The sequence below is a fragment of the Delphinus delphis genome, chromosome 14 (assembly GCF_949987515.2).
Source record: "Delphinus delphis chromosome 14, mDelDel1.2, whole genome shotgun sequence".
NCBI lineage: Eukaryota > Metazoa > Chordata > Mammalia > Artiodactyla > Delphinidae > Delphinus > Delphinus delphis.
Window position 1 is genome coordinate 70,356,407 of NC_082696.1, and position 14,234 is coordinate 70,370,640.

Below are 14,234 nucleotides of genomic sequence, written 5' to 3' on the forward strand. Positions count from 1 at the left end.
GGATTTCCTACACAAGGCCACTCCTTCAAGACTGGAGGAGGCAGCTTTTTGGCCCAATACACAGAAACAAACACAGAGAGTTATTCAAAATGAGGAGACAGAGGAATATGTCCCAAATGAAAGAACAAGACAAAACCTCAGAAAAAGACCTTAATGAAATGGAGATAAGCAATCTACCTGATAAATAGTTCAAAGTAATGGTCATAAAGATGTTCACTGAACTTGGGAGAAGAATGGAGCAACACAGTAAGAGCTTCAACAAAGAAAGAGAAAATATAAGAAAGTACTAAACAGAAGTTAAAGAGCTGAAGAATATAATAACTGAACTGAAAAACAAACTCGAGGGGTTCAGCAGCAGACTGGATGAAGCAGAACACACCAGGAAGACAAAGCGATGGAACTCACTAAGACACAGGAGCAAAAACAAAAAAAAGAATTTTAAAAAGTAAAGATATCTCAAGGGACTTTTGGAACAATGTCAAGCAGAATAACATTCACATTATAGGGGTCCAAAAGGAGGAGAAAGGGCCAGAAAGCTTATATGAAGAAACATTAGCTGAAAACTTTCCTAGTCTGAAGAAGGAAAGAGACATCCAGGTCCAGTAAGTCTAGAGAGTTCCAAATAAGATGAACCCAAAGAGGTCCACACCAAGACACACCATAATTAAAATGATAAAAGGCAAAGATAAAGAGAGAATCTTAAAAGTAGCTAAAACAAAACAAAACAAAAAACTTTACATATACAAGAGAAACCCCATAAGGCTATCAGTAAATTTTTCAGCAGAAACTTAGCAGGTGAAGGGAGTGGCATGACATATTCAAAGTGCTGAAAGGAAAAAATTCCAACCAAAAGTTCTCTACCTGACAAGGTTATCATTCAGAATTGAAGAGTTTAAGAGTTTCCCAGATAAGCAAAACCTAGAGGAGTTCATCACCGTTAAACTGGACTTACAAAAAATGATAAAGAGACTTCTTTAAGCTAAAAAGAAATGGCATTGATTATAACATAAAAACATTGAGTAAAAATCTCACTAGAATAGGTAAGTCAGTAGTAAAGGTAATGGATCAATCACTTATAAAGCAAGAATGAAGATTAAAAGACAAAAAAATAGAAAAATTAACTAAAACTAAAATAATTAAAGTATGCATAAAATAAAAAACGTAAAAGATGTCATAAATATAGATATATAGATGTATATATACATCTATATAGATGTCATAAAGATGTCAAAAAATATAAAACATGAGGGAGGGAGTAAAAAAAAAAGTAACCTTCTGGAATGTGTTGAAATTTAAGTTGTTATCAACCTAAAACAGACCATTATATGCATAGGGTGTCATATGTAAACCATGGTAACCACAAACAAAAACTTATAGTAAATACACAAAAGAAAGAGGAATTAACCTAAACATAACACTAAAGACAGCCATGAAACCACAAGGGAAGAAAGAAAGAGAAAAAGAAACAGAGAGGAACTACAAAAACAATCCAAAAATAATTAACAAAATGGCAATAAGTACATATCTATCAGTAATTACTTTAAATGTAAGTGGACTAAATTGTCCAATCAAAAGACACAGAGTGACTGAATGGATAAAAAAAACAAGACCCATCTGGATGCTGCCTACAAGAGATCCACTTCAGAAGTAAGGACACACACAAATTAAAAGTGAAAGGATGAGGAAAGATAGTCCATGCAAATGGAAACTAAAAGAAAGCTGGTGTAGCTATACTCATATCATACAAAACAGACTTTAAAACAAAGAATGTAATAAAAGACAAAGAGGATATATATAATGATAAAGAGGTCAATGCAGCAAGAAGATGTAACACTTAAAAAATACATATGCACCCAATATAGGAGCTCCACAATACATAAAGCAAATATTAACAGGCCTAAGGAGTGAAATTAACATCAACAAACTAACAGTAGGGGACTTTAACACCCCATTTACATCAGTGGATACATCATTCAAACATCAAATCAATAAAGAAACATTAGGCTTAAACGACACATTAGAGCAGACAGATTTAATAGATATATACAAAGCGTTTCATCCAAAAGCATCAGAGTACCCATTCTCAGGTGCACATGGAACACTCTCCAGGCTAGATAACATGTTAAACAAGCCAAAAAACAAGTCTCAATAAATTCAAGAAGTTTGAAATCATATTAAGCATCTTTCCCAACCACAATGGTATAAAACTAGAAATCAAATATGGGAAGAAAATTGTAAAAACCACAAAAATGTGAAGATTAAACAACATTTAATCTGAACAACCAATGAATCTTTGAAGAAATCAAAGGAGAAATTTAAAAATACCTAAAGACAAATGAAAACAAAAATATGACATACTAAAATCTATAAGAGGCAGCAAAAGTGATTCTAAGAGGGAAGTTCATAGCAATACAGGCCTACCACGAGAAACAAGAAAAATCTCAAATAAACAATCTAACATTACACCTAAAGGATCTAGAAAACAAAGAACAAAGTTCAAAATTGGCATTAGGAAGGAAATAATAAAGATCAGACCCAAAATAAATGAAAAAAATAGAAAGGATTAATGAAACTAAGAGCTGGTTCTTTGAAAAGATAAACAAAATCAACAAGCCAACAGCTAGACTAACCAAGAAAAAAAACAGAGAAGAATCAAATAAAGTCAGAAATGAAAGAGGAGAAATTACAACTGATACCACAGAAATAGAAAAGATTATAAGAGACTCCTAAGAACAACTATATACCAACAAATTCAACAACCTAGAAGAAATGGATAAGTTTCTAGAAACACACAATCTTCTAAGACTGAATTATGGAGAAATAGAAAATCTGAACAGACCAATTACTAATAAGGAGATTGAATCAGTGATTTTAAAAAACTTCCAAACAAACAAAAGTATAGGACCAGGAGACTTCACTGGTGAATTCTACGAAACATTCAAAGAAGATTTAATATCTATGCTTTTCAAACTGTTCCAAAAAAATTAAGAGGAGGAAATGTTTCCAACTCATTTTACAAGGCCATATTATCCTGATACCAAAACCAGACAAGAATACCAAGGGAAAAAAAATCACACGCCAATATCTTTGATGAAAATAGATGCAAAAATCTTCAACAAAACATTAGCAAACTGAATTTAACATACATTAAAAAGATCATACACTATGAACAAGAGGGATTTATTTCAGGGATGCAAAAATGGTTCAGTATCTGCAAATCAATCAACATGATACACCACATTAACAGGATGAAAGATAAAAATCACATGATCATATCAATCGTTGCATAAAAAGCATTTGACAAAAGTCGACATCCATTTACAAGAACTCTCAACAAAGTGACTATATTAATAGACATTTCTCCAAAAAGACATACAGATGACCAATAGGCACATGAAAAGATGCTCAACATCACTAATTATTAGAGAAATGCACATCAAAACTACAATGAGGTACCACCTCACACCAGTCAAAATGACTATCATTAAAAAGTCTACAAATAACAAGTGTTGAAGACGGTGTGGAGAAAAGGGAACCCTCCTACACTGTTGGTGGGAATGTAAGTTGGTGCAGCTGCTATGGAAAACAGCACAGAGGTTCCTCAGAAAACTAAAAATAGACCTACCATATGATCCAGCAACCCCACTCCTACCCAGACAAAACTATAATTCAAAAAGATACATGCACCCCTATGTTCATAGCAGCACTATTCACAATAGCCAAGACATGGAAACAACCTAAATGTCCATCGACAGATGAATGGATAAAGAAGATGGGGTACATATATACAATGGAATATTACTCAGCCATAAAAAAGAATGAAATAATGCCATTTGCAGCAACATGGATGCAGCTAGAGATGATCACACTAAGTGAAATAACTCAGAAAGAGAAAGACAAATACTATATGATATCACATATGTGTGGAATCTAAAATATGGCACAAATGAACTTACCTACAAAGTAGAAATAGACTCACAGCTATAGAGAACAGACTTGTGGTTGCCAAGGGGGAGGGGGGAGGGAGAGGGATCAAGTTAGAGTTTGAGGTTGGTAGATGCAAACTATTACATTTTGAATGGATAAACAACAAAGTCCTACTGTATAGCACAGGGAACTATATCCAATCTCCTGGGATAAACCATAATGGCAAAGAATGCATGTATGTGTATAACTGAGTCATTTTGCTATACAGCAGAGATTGGCACAACATTGTAAATCAACTATACTTTAATTTTTTAAAAAAGTATCATCTAAGTACCAAATAGAAACAACATGTTTTTCAGGGCTGTTTATAGGAGAGCAAAGCTTTTTTGGTACAACTTAATATGGCTTATAAACTTATATAATGTTCTCTTGAATGAGTTCTTGGATGCAAGTTGCTGAGATTAAATGTAACAGGATAGCATGGGGAAAAAAAGTGGGTATGGAGGAAATATACCTCAACTTAATAAAAGCCATGTATCAATATAACAAACCCACAGCTAACATCATACTCAACAGGGAAAAACTGAAAGCTCTTCCTCTAAGACCAGGAACAAGACTAGGATGCCCACACTTGTCACTTTTATTCAACATAGTATTGGAAGTCTTAGCAATTAGACAAGAAAAAGAAATAAAAAGCATCCAAACTGAAAAGGAACAAGTAAAACTTTCACTATTTGCAGCTGACATGGTACTATATGTAGAAAACCCTGAAGACTCCACCAAAAAACTGTTACAACTATAAAAATGAATTCAGTAAACTTGCAGGATACAAACTCAATATACAGAAACTCTGGTATTTCTATACACTGATAATGAACTATCATAAGTAGAAATTAAGAAAACAATTCCATTTACAATTGTATCAAAAAGAATAATATACCTAAGAATAAATTTAACCAAGGAGGTGAAAATCTCTATGCTGAAAACTGTAAGACTCTGACAAAAAAAAACCTGAAGAAGACACAAATAAATGGAAAGATATTCTGCATTCAAGGATTGGAAAAATTAACATTGCTAAAATGTCCATACTATGCAAAGCAATCTACAGATTCAATGCCATCCCTAATGAAATACCAATGACATATTTCACAGAACTAGAACAAATAATTCTAAAATTTGTATGGAACCACAAAAGATCCTGAATAGTCAAAGCAATCTTGAGAAAGAACAAACCTGGAGGAATCATACTCCCTGATTTCAAAATATACTACAAAGCTATAGTATCAAAACAGTGTGATATTGTCATAAAAACAGACACACAGATCAATGAAGAAAAGAGAGAGCCCAGAAATAAACCCACACATATATGGACAATTAATCTATGACAGTGGAGCCAAGGACATAGTATGGGGAAAGGACAGTCTCTTCAATAAATGGTGTTGGGAAAACTGGACAGCCACATGCAAAAGAATGAAACTAGATCACTATCTTATACCATACACAAAAATTAACTCAAAATGGATTAAAGGCTTGACTATAAGACCTGAAACCATAAAATTTCTAGAAGAAAACATAGGTGGTAACCTTATTGACATCATTCTTAGTGATGTTTTTAGAGATCTGACTCCAAAGGCAAGGGAAACAAAAGCAAAATAAATAAATGGGACTACATCAAACTAAAAAGCTTCTGCACAGTGAAAGAAACCATCATCAAAACAAAAAGGCAGCCTACTGATGGGAGAAATCTGTAAATCATATATACAAAAGGGGTTAATATAAAAAATATAGAGAACACAGACAATACAACAACAAAAAACACACACAACTCTACTAAAAAATGGGCAGAGGATCTGAATAGACATCTTTCCAAAGAAGACATACAGATGGCCAAAGGGCACATGAAAAGATGTTCAATATCACTAACTATTAGAGAAATTCAAATCAAAACCACTATGAGATATCACCTTACAACTGTTAGAATGGCTCTCAAGACAAGAAATAGCAAGTGTTTGAGAGGATGAGAAGAAAAGGGAACACTTGAGCGCTATTGGTAGGAATGTAAATTGGTGCAGCCACTATACAAAACAGTATGGAGATTCCTCAAAAAATTAAGAATAGAACTACCATATGATCCAACTATTCTACTTCTAGGTATTTATCTGAAGAATATGAAAACACTAATTCGCAAAGATGTATAAACACCTATGTTCATTGCAGCATTATTTTTTTAATTTAATTTTTTTTATACAGCAGGTTCTTATTAGTTATCCATTTTATACATGTTGGTGTATATATGTCAATCCCAGTCTCCCAATTCATCCCACCTCTCCCCCCCTGCCCCGCCACTTTCCCCCCTTGGCTCTTTCACATTTTTCATCATTAGTGTATAGGAATGCAAGAGATTTCTGTGCATTAATTTTGTATCCTGCAACTTTACCAAATTTATTGATTAGCTCTAGTAGTTTTTTAGTGGCATCTTTAGGATTCTCTATGTATAGTATCAGGTCATCTGCAAACAGTGACAGTTTTACTCTTCTTTTCCAATTTGTATTCCTTTTATTTCTTTTTCTTCTCTGACTGCCGTGGCTAGGACTTCCAAAATTTTGTTGAATAATAGTGATGAGAGTGGATATGCTTGTCTTTTTCCTGATCTTAGAGGAAATGCTTTCAGTTTTTCACCATTGAGAATGATGTTTACTGTGGGTTTGTCATATATGGCTTTTAATATGTTGAGGTGGGTTCCCCCTATGCCCACCTTCTGGAGAGTTTTTATCATAAGTGGGTGTTGAATTTTGTCAAAAGCTTTTTATGCATCTATTGAGATGATCATATGGTTTTTCTCCTTCAGTTTGTTAATATGTTGTATCACATTGATTGATTTGTGTATATTGAAGAATCCTTGCATCCTTGGGATAAATCCTACTTGATCATGGTGTATGATCCTTTAATGTATTGTTGGATTCTGTTTGCTAGTATTCTGTTGAGGATTTTTGCATCTATATTCATGAGTGATATTGGTCTGTCATTTTCTTTTTTTGTAGTATCTTTGTCTGGTTTTGGTATCAAGGTGATGGTGGCCTCATAGAATGAGTTTGGGAGTGTTCCTTCCTCTGCAATTTTTTGCAAGAGTCTGAGAAGGATGGATGTTAGCTCTCCTCTAAATGTTTGATAGAATTCACCTGTGAAGCCATCTGGTCCTGAGCTTTTGTTTGTTGGAAGATTTTTAATCACAATTTCAATTTCAATACTTGTGATTGATCTGTTCATATTTTCTATTTCTTCCTGGTTCAGTCTTGGAAGGTTATAACTTTCTAAGAATTTGTCCATTTCTTCCAGGGTGTCCATTTTATTGGCATAGAGTTGCCTGTGGTAGTCTCTTAGGATGCTTTGTATTTCTGTGGTGTCTGTTGTAACTTCTCTTTTTTCATTTCTAATTTTAATGATTTGAGTCCTCTCCCTCTTTTTCTTGATGAGTCTGGCTAATGGTTTATCAATTTTGTTTATCTTCTCAAAGAACCAGCTCTTAGTTTTATTGATCTTTGCTTTGTTTTCTTTGTTTCTTTTTCATTTATTTCGGCTCTGACCTTTATGATTTCTTTCCTTCTACTAACTTTGGGTTTTGTTTGTTCTTCTTTCTCTAGTTCTTTTACGTGTAAGGTTAGATTGTTTATTTGAGATGTTTGTTGTTTCTTTTTTTTTTTTTTTTTTTTTTTTGTGGTACACGGGTTTCTCGCTGCTGTGGCCTCTCCCGTTGCAGAGCACAGGCTCCGGACACGCAGGCTCAGTGGTCATGCTCATGGGCCTAGCCACTCCGCGGCACGTGGGATATTCCTGAACCAAGGCAGGAACCCATGTCCCCTGCATCGGCAGGCAGACTCTCAACTGCTGCGCCACCAGGGAAGCCCATTTGTTGTTTCTTGAGGTAGGATTGTATTGCTATAAACTTCCCCCTTAGAACTGCTTTTGCCACATCCCATAGGTTTTGGATCATCGTGTTTTCATCGTTATTTGTCTCTAGGTATTTGATTTCCTCTTTGATTTCTTCAGTGGTCTCTTGGTTATTTAGGAACGTATTGTTTAGCCTCCATGTGTTTGTGTTTTTTACGTTTTTTCCCCTGTAATTGATATCTAATCTCATAATGTTGTGGTCAGAAAAGATGCTTGATATGATTTCTATTTCCTTAAATTTACTGAGGCTTGATTTGTGACCCAAGATGTGATCTATCCTGGAGAATGTTCTGTGCGCACTTGAGAAGAAAGTGTAATCTGCTGTTTTTGGATGGAATGTCCTATAAATATCAATTAAATCTATCTGGTCTGTTGTGTCATTTAAAGCTTGTGTTTCCTTATTAACTTTCTGTTTGGATGGTCTGTGCTTTGGTGTAAGTGAGGTGTTAAAGTTCCCCACTATTATTGTGTTACTGTCAATTTCCTCTTTTATAGTTGTTAGCAGTTGCCTTATGTATTGAGGTGCTCCTATGTTGGATGCACATATATTTATAATTGTTATATCTTCTTCTTGGATTGATCCCTTGATCATTATGTAGTGTCCTTCCTTGTCTCTTGTAACATTCTTTATTTTAAAGTCTATTTTATCTGATATTGAGGATTGCTACTCCAGCTTTCTTTGGATTTCCATTTGCATGGAATATCTTTTTCCATCCCCTCACTTTCAGTCTGTATGTGTCCCTAGGTCTGAAGTGGGTCTCTTGTAGACAGAATATATATGGGTCTTGTTTTTGTATCCATTCAGCGAGGCTGTGTCTTTTGGTTGGAGCATTTAATCCATTCACGTTTAAGGTAATTATCGATATGTATGTTCCTATGACCATTTTCTTAATTGTTTTGGCTTTGTTTTTGTAGGTCCTTTTCTTCTCTTGTGTTTCCCACTTACAGAAGTTCCTTTAGCATTTGTTGTAGAGCTGCTGTGGTGGTGCTGAATTCTCTTAGCTTTTGCTTGTCTGTAGAGCTTTTGATTTCTCCATCGAATCTGAATGAGATCCTTGCCAGGGAGAGTAACCTTGGTTGTAGGTTCTTCCCTTTCATCACTTTAAATGTCATTCCCCTCCCTTCTGGCTTGTAGAGCGTCCACTGAGAAATCAGCTGTTAACCGTATGGGAGTTCCCTTGTATGTTATTTGTTGTTTTTCCCTTGCTGCTTTCAATACTTTGTCTTTAATTTTTGCCAATTTGATTACTATGTGTCTTGGCGTGTTTCTCCTTGGGTTTATCCTGTGTGGGACTCTCTGTGCCTCCTGGACTTGGGTGGTTATCTCCTTTCCCAGGTTAGGGAATTTTTTGACTATAATCTCTTCAAATATTTTCTTGGGTCCTTTCTCTCTTTCTTCTCCTTCTGGGACCCCTAAAATGTGAATGTTGTTGCATTTATTGTTGTCCCAGAGGTCTCTTAGGCTGTCTTCATTTCTTTTTATTCTTTCTTCTTTATTCTGTTCTGCAGCAGTGAATTTCACTATTCTGTCTTCCAGGTCACTTATCCATTCTTCTGCCTCAGTTATTCTGCTATTGATTCCTTCTAGTGTATTTTTCATTTCAGTTACTGTATTGTTCATCTCTGTTTGTTTGTTCTTTAATTCTTCTAGGTCTTTGTTAAACATTTCTTGCATCTTCTCGATCTTTGCCTCCATTCTTTTTCCGAGGTCCTGGATCATCTTCACTATCATTATTCTGAATTCTTTTTCTGGAATGTTGCCTATCTCCACTTCATTTAGTTGTTTTTCTGGGGTTTCATCTTGTTCCTTCATCTGGTACATAGCCCTCTGTCTTTTCATCTTGTCTATCTTTCTGTGAATGTGGTTTTTGTTCCACAGGCTGCAGGATTGTAGTTCTTCTTGCTTCTGCTGTCTGCCTTCTAGTGGATGAGGCTACCTAAGAGGCTTGTGCCAGTTTCCTGATGGGAGGGACTGGTGGTGGGTAGAGCTGGCTGTTGCTCTGGTGTGCAGAGCTCAGTAAAACTTTAATCCACTTGTCTGCTGATGGGTGGGGCTGGGTTCCCTCCCTGTTGCTTGTTTGGCCTGAGGCAACCCAACACTGGAGCCTACCGGGGCTCTTTGGTGGGGCTAATGGCGGACTCTGGGAGCACTCACGCCAGGAGTACTTCCCAGAACTTCTGCTGCCAGTGTCCTTGTCCTCATGGTGAGACACAGCCACCCCCTGCCTCTGCAGGAGACCCTCCAACACTAGCAGGTAGGTCTGGTTCAGTCTCCTGTGGGGTCACTGCTCCTTCCCCTGGGTCCCGATGCACACACTACTTTGTGTGTGCCCTCCAAGAGTGGAGTCTCTGTTTCCCCCAGTCCTGTCAAAGTCCTGCAATCAAATCCCACCAGGCTTCAAAGTCTGATTCTCTAGTAATTCCTCCTCCCATTGCCAGACCCCCAGGTTGGGAAGCCTGATGTGGGGCTCAGAACCTTCACTCCAGTGGGTGGACTTCTGTGGTATAAGTGTTCTCCAGTTTGTGAGTCACCCACCCAGCAGTTACGGGATTTGATTTTACTGTGTTGCGCCCCTCCTATCATCTTATTGTGGCTTCTCCTTTGTCTTTGGATGTGGGGTATCTTTTTTGGTGAGTTCCAGCATCTTCCTGTCGATGACTGTTCAGCAGTTAGTTGTGATTCCAGTGCTCTCACAAGAGGGAGTGAGAACACGTCCTTCTACTCTGCCATCTTGAACCAATCCACAGCATTATTTATAATAGCAAAGATTTGGAAACAACCTAAGTGTCCATCAATGGATGAATGGATAATGAAGATGGTACAAACACACAGAGAAAATGGAATATTACTCAGTCATAAAAAAGAATGCAATGTTGCCATTTGAGACAATATAGATAGACCGTGAGGGTATTATGTTAAGTGAAATACACTAGAGAAAAGAAAATACACTAGAGAAAGGCAAATACTGTATAATTTCACTCATATGTGGAATCTAAAACAAACAAACAAAACAAACAAAAAATTGATAGACACAGAAAACAGATCAGTGGTTATCAGAGGGGAAGGGAGTTAGGGGACAGGTGAAATGGGTAAAAGGGGTCAACTGTATGGTGATGGTAGATAACTAGACCTTTGGTGATGATCACTTCGTAGTGTACACAGATGTTAAATATAATTTTGTACACCTGACACTTACATAATATTATGTACCAATTTTACCTCAATTAAAAATAAAAGATTCCCACTAGAGAGACAAGCCTCCTAAACATCTAGCTCTGAAAGCAGACAGGGCTTTTGTCCATGAGAATCCAAGGTTATAGCAAACAAAGGAGCAGTTCTTCATGGGCACACATGACTATCTCCCCAGGGCTCAGTGCAGGGGGAGCAGGCAAAAACACCCATTTCCCAGTCTTTCTCTGAAAGGGGTTTATCTGCTTGCTTTAGAAGATGATGCCTGAGGGCCAGACTTCTAATTTATCAGGCATCTAGGGGCCAGCTGTGATCCTTCCCAGGGACCAGTGAAGCCAACACATACTTCCCTGCCTTCTTCCTCTAGCCCATTCCAATAATAAAAAACCAAGTTGTCAGTATCTCCCTGGAAGGAGCTTTTATACAAGTCTGGCGCCCCAGCTTTTGCAGCTGCTGTCCAAGGGACTGCCTGATATCCCAGCTCTGATAGCCATGAGTCCGACAGGACTGTAGTTCTTAAAAAGCCTGACAGCACCCTTCCATGGCTCTCCACCAGGCTCAGCACAGAAGGAGCAGACAAAATGCCCATTTCCCAGTTTCTCCCTGGAAAGAATTTAACCATTTACTCTGCAGCTGCTGCCTGAGGTTCTGCTTCTAATCAAACTGCATCTAGGCACTGACCACAATCCTCTCCTTCCAGACACAGACAGGTCTGGACACGCCCTCAGTTACTAGGAGCTACTAATACAAAGAAGTCTGCTTGAACAATCATACAAGTTTGAGAGAAAACTAAGATCTCAGGCCTGGCTGAATGACAAGGTTCATTTCCTATATAAGACCACTCTGCTAGACTGGGAGTGGTGGCTCTTATCTAATGCACAGAAACCAAAACAGAGAGTCAAGGACACTGAAGAAATAGAGGAATGTATTCCAAACAAAAGAATAAGATAAATCTCCAGAAACAGACCTTAGTGAGAATTCAAAATAACGGTCATAAACATAGGGGTAAGCTCCTTGACATCACTCTTGGTGATGAGTTTTTGGATTTAACACCAAAAGCAAAGGGAACAAAGGCAAAAATAAACAAGTGGGAGTACATCAAACTAAAAAGCCTCTGCACAGGGCTTCCCTGGTGGCACAGTGGTTGAGAGTCCGCCTGCCAATGCAGGGGACATGGGTTCGTGCCCCGGTCCGGGAAGATCCCATATGCCATGGAGCAGCTGGGCCCATGAGCCATGGCCGCTGAGCCTGCGCATCCGGAGCCTGTGCTCCACAGCGGGAGAGGCCACAACAGTGAGAGGCCCTCGTACCGTGCAAAAAAAAAAAAAAGCCTCTGCACAGCAAAGGAAACCATCGACAAAATGAAAAGGCAAATTATGGAATATGAGAACATTTGCAAATCACATATCTGGTAAGGGGTTAATATCCAAAATATACAAGGAACTAATACAACTCAATAGCAAAAAAACAATGCAATTTAAAAATGGGCAAAGGGCCTGAACAGACATTTTTCCAAAGAAGACATCCAAATGGTCCACAGGTACATGAAAATGTGGTCAACACTGCTAATCTTTAGAAAAATGCAATTCAAAACCTCAAGGAGATATCATCTCACCACTGTTAGAATGTCTGTTACCAAAAAGACAAGAGATAACAACTGTTGGTGAGGATGCGGAGAAAAGGGAGCCCTTGTGCATTGTGGGTAGGAATGTAACTGGTGCAGCCACTATGAAAAACAGCATGAAATTTCCTCAAGAAATTAAAAGTAGAACTACCATATCATCCAGCTTTCCCATTTCTGGATATATATCCAACGGAAATGAAAGCGTTATCTTGAAGAGGTTATCTATACTCCCATGTTCATTGTAACATTATTCACAATAGCCAAGGTATGGAAACAACCTAACTGTCTATTCATGGATGAATGGATTAATTAAATGTTATAGATAGATAAATAGATATTTGAGTATTATTTGGCCTTTAAGAAGAAGGAAATACTGTCATTTATGACAAGATTTGTGAAACTGGAGGGCATTATATGAAGTGAAATAAGCTAGACAGAGAAAGACAAATAGTGCATGATATCACTTACATGTAGACTCTAAAAAAAAGAAAAGAAGTCGAACTCATAGAAATAGAGCAGAAAAGTGGTTGCCAGGGGCTGGGGGATTGGAGAAATCAGGAGAGGTTGGTAAAAGAGTATAAACTTTCAGCTATAAGCTGAATAAGATCTAAGGATCTAATGTATAACATGGAAAGTATAGTTGATAACACTGTTTCGTACAATTGAAATTTGCAAGGGAATAGAACTTAAATGTTCTCACCAATGAATAAACAATCAAACAAATACATACCTGAGGTGATGGATGTGTTAATTAACTCAACGGGGGGGGGGGGGAATCTTTTCACAATATATAAAATATATCAAATTATCACTTTGTATACTTTAAATATATTACAATTTTATTTGTCAAGTATACCTCAATGAAGCTGAAAAAAATAGAAAGCCCACTTTGCAAGTAGGAGTGAGGAACCATGAATGCCAAGACAGCTTAGAGTGGCAGCGGCCGGGAAACACAAAAGAAGTGAAAGCATTTCCTTTGCCACATTTGCATCTTCAATTCTAGTCTCTCTTGTATTTCCTAACATGTTCCATTAAGCTGAGCCAGATAAGAACCTACGACTTTTATGGTGCTGCGGACATTCATTCTGAAACAAGCAAACATCTCTGGACCATTTATGGGGTAACCACGACAGGACCCGGTAGTGGGCAGCACTTTCTGCTTATCATGTCGACTCTGTTTAAGTAAACTGAGCTGCTTCATGCTGGCCAGTCAGCAGGCAGTTATGACTGGAGGTGGACGGTAACCTTTCATAGAGTTATATTTCCTTGCTCTGTGCTGGATCATTAATCGCTCCAATAACACAAGGCACAATGCATGCCTATAACACAGAGCTGGGAATGACTGCGGGCTATTCTGGTCCATCACTACGAACACACACAGACAGACTGCTTTCCACAGCCCCAGAAACCCAGTGGGGCTGAAAGGATGTTGCGGACTGTTACAAGAGAAGGTTCTTCAAATCAGAGTTCCAGATTCTATTTGTGTACACATTTTTGATGGTCCAAATGTTCACATGGTTCCGGAGAGCTGGCATCATTAATTTT

At 37.6% G+C, this 14,234-nt stretch overlaps 1 protein-coding gene across 1 annotated transcript in view; it reads right to left on the reverse strand.

The window, feature by feature from the left end:
• MRAP2 (melanocortin 2 receptor accessory protein 2) overlaps positions 1-14,234 on the reverse strand; it is a 54,068-nt gene that overhangs the window by 24,194 nt on the left and 15,640 nt on the right. The window lies entirely within an intron of this gene.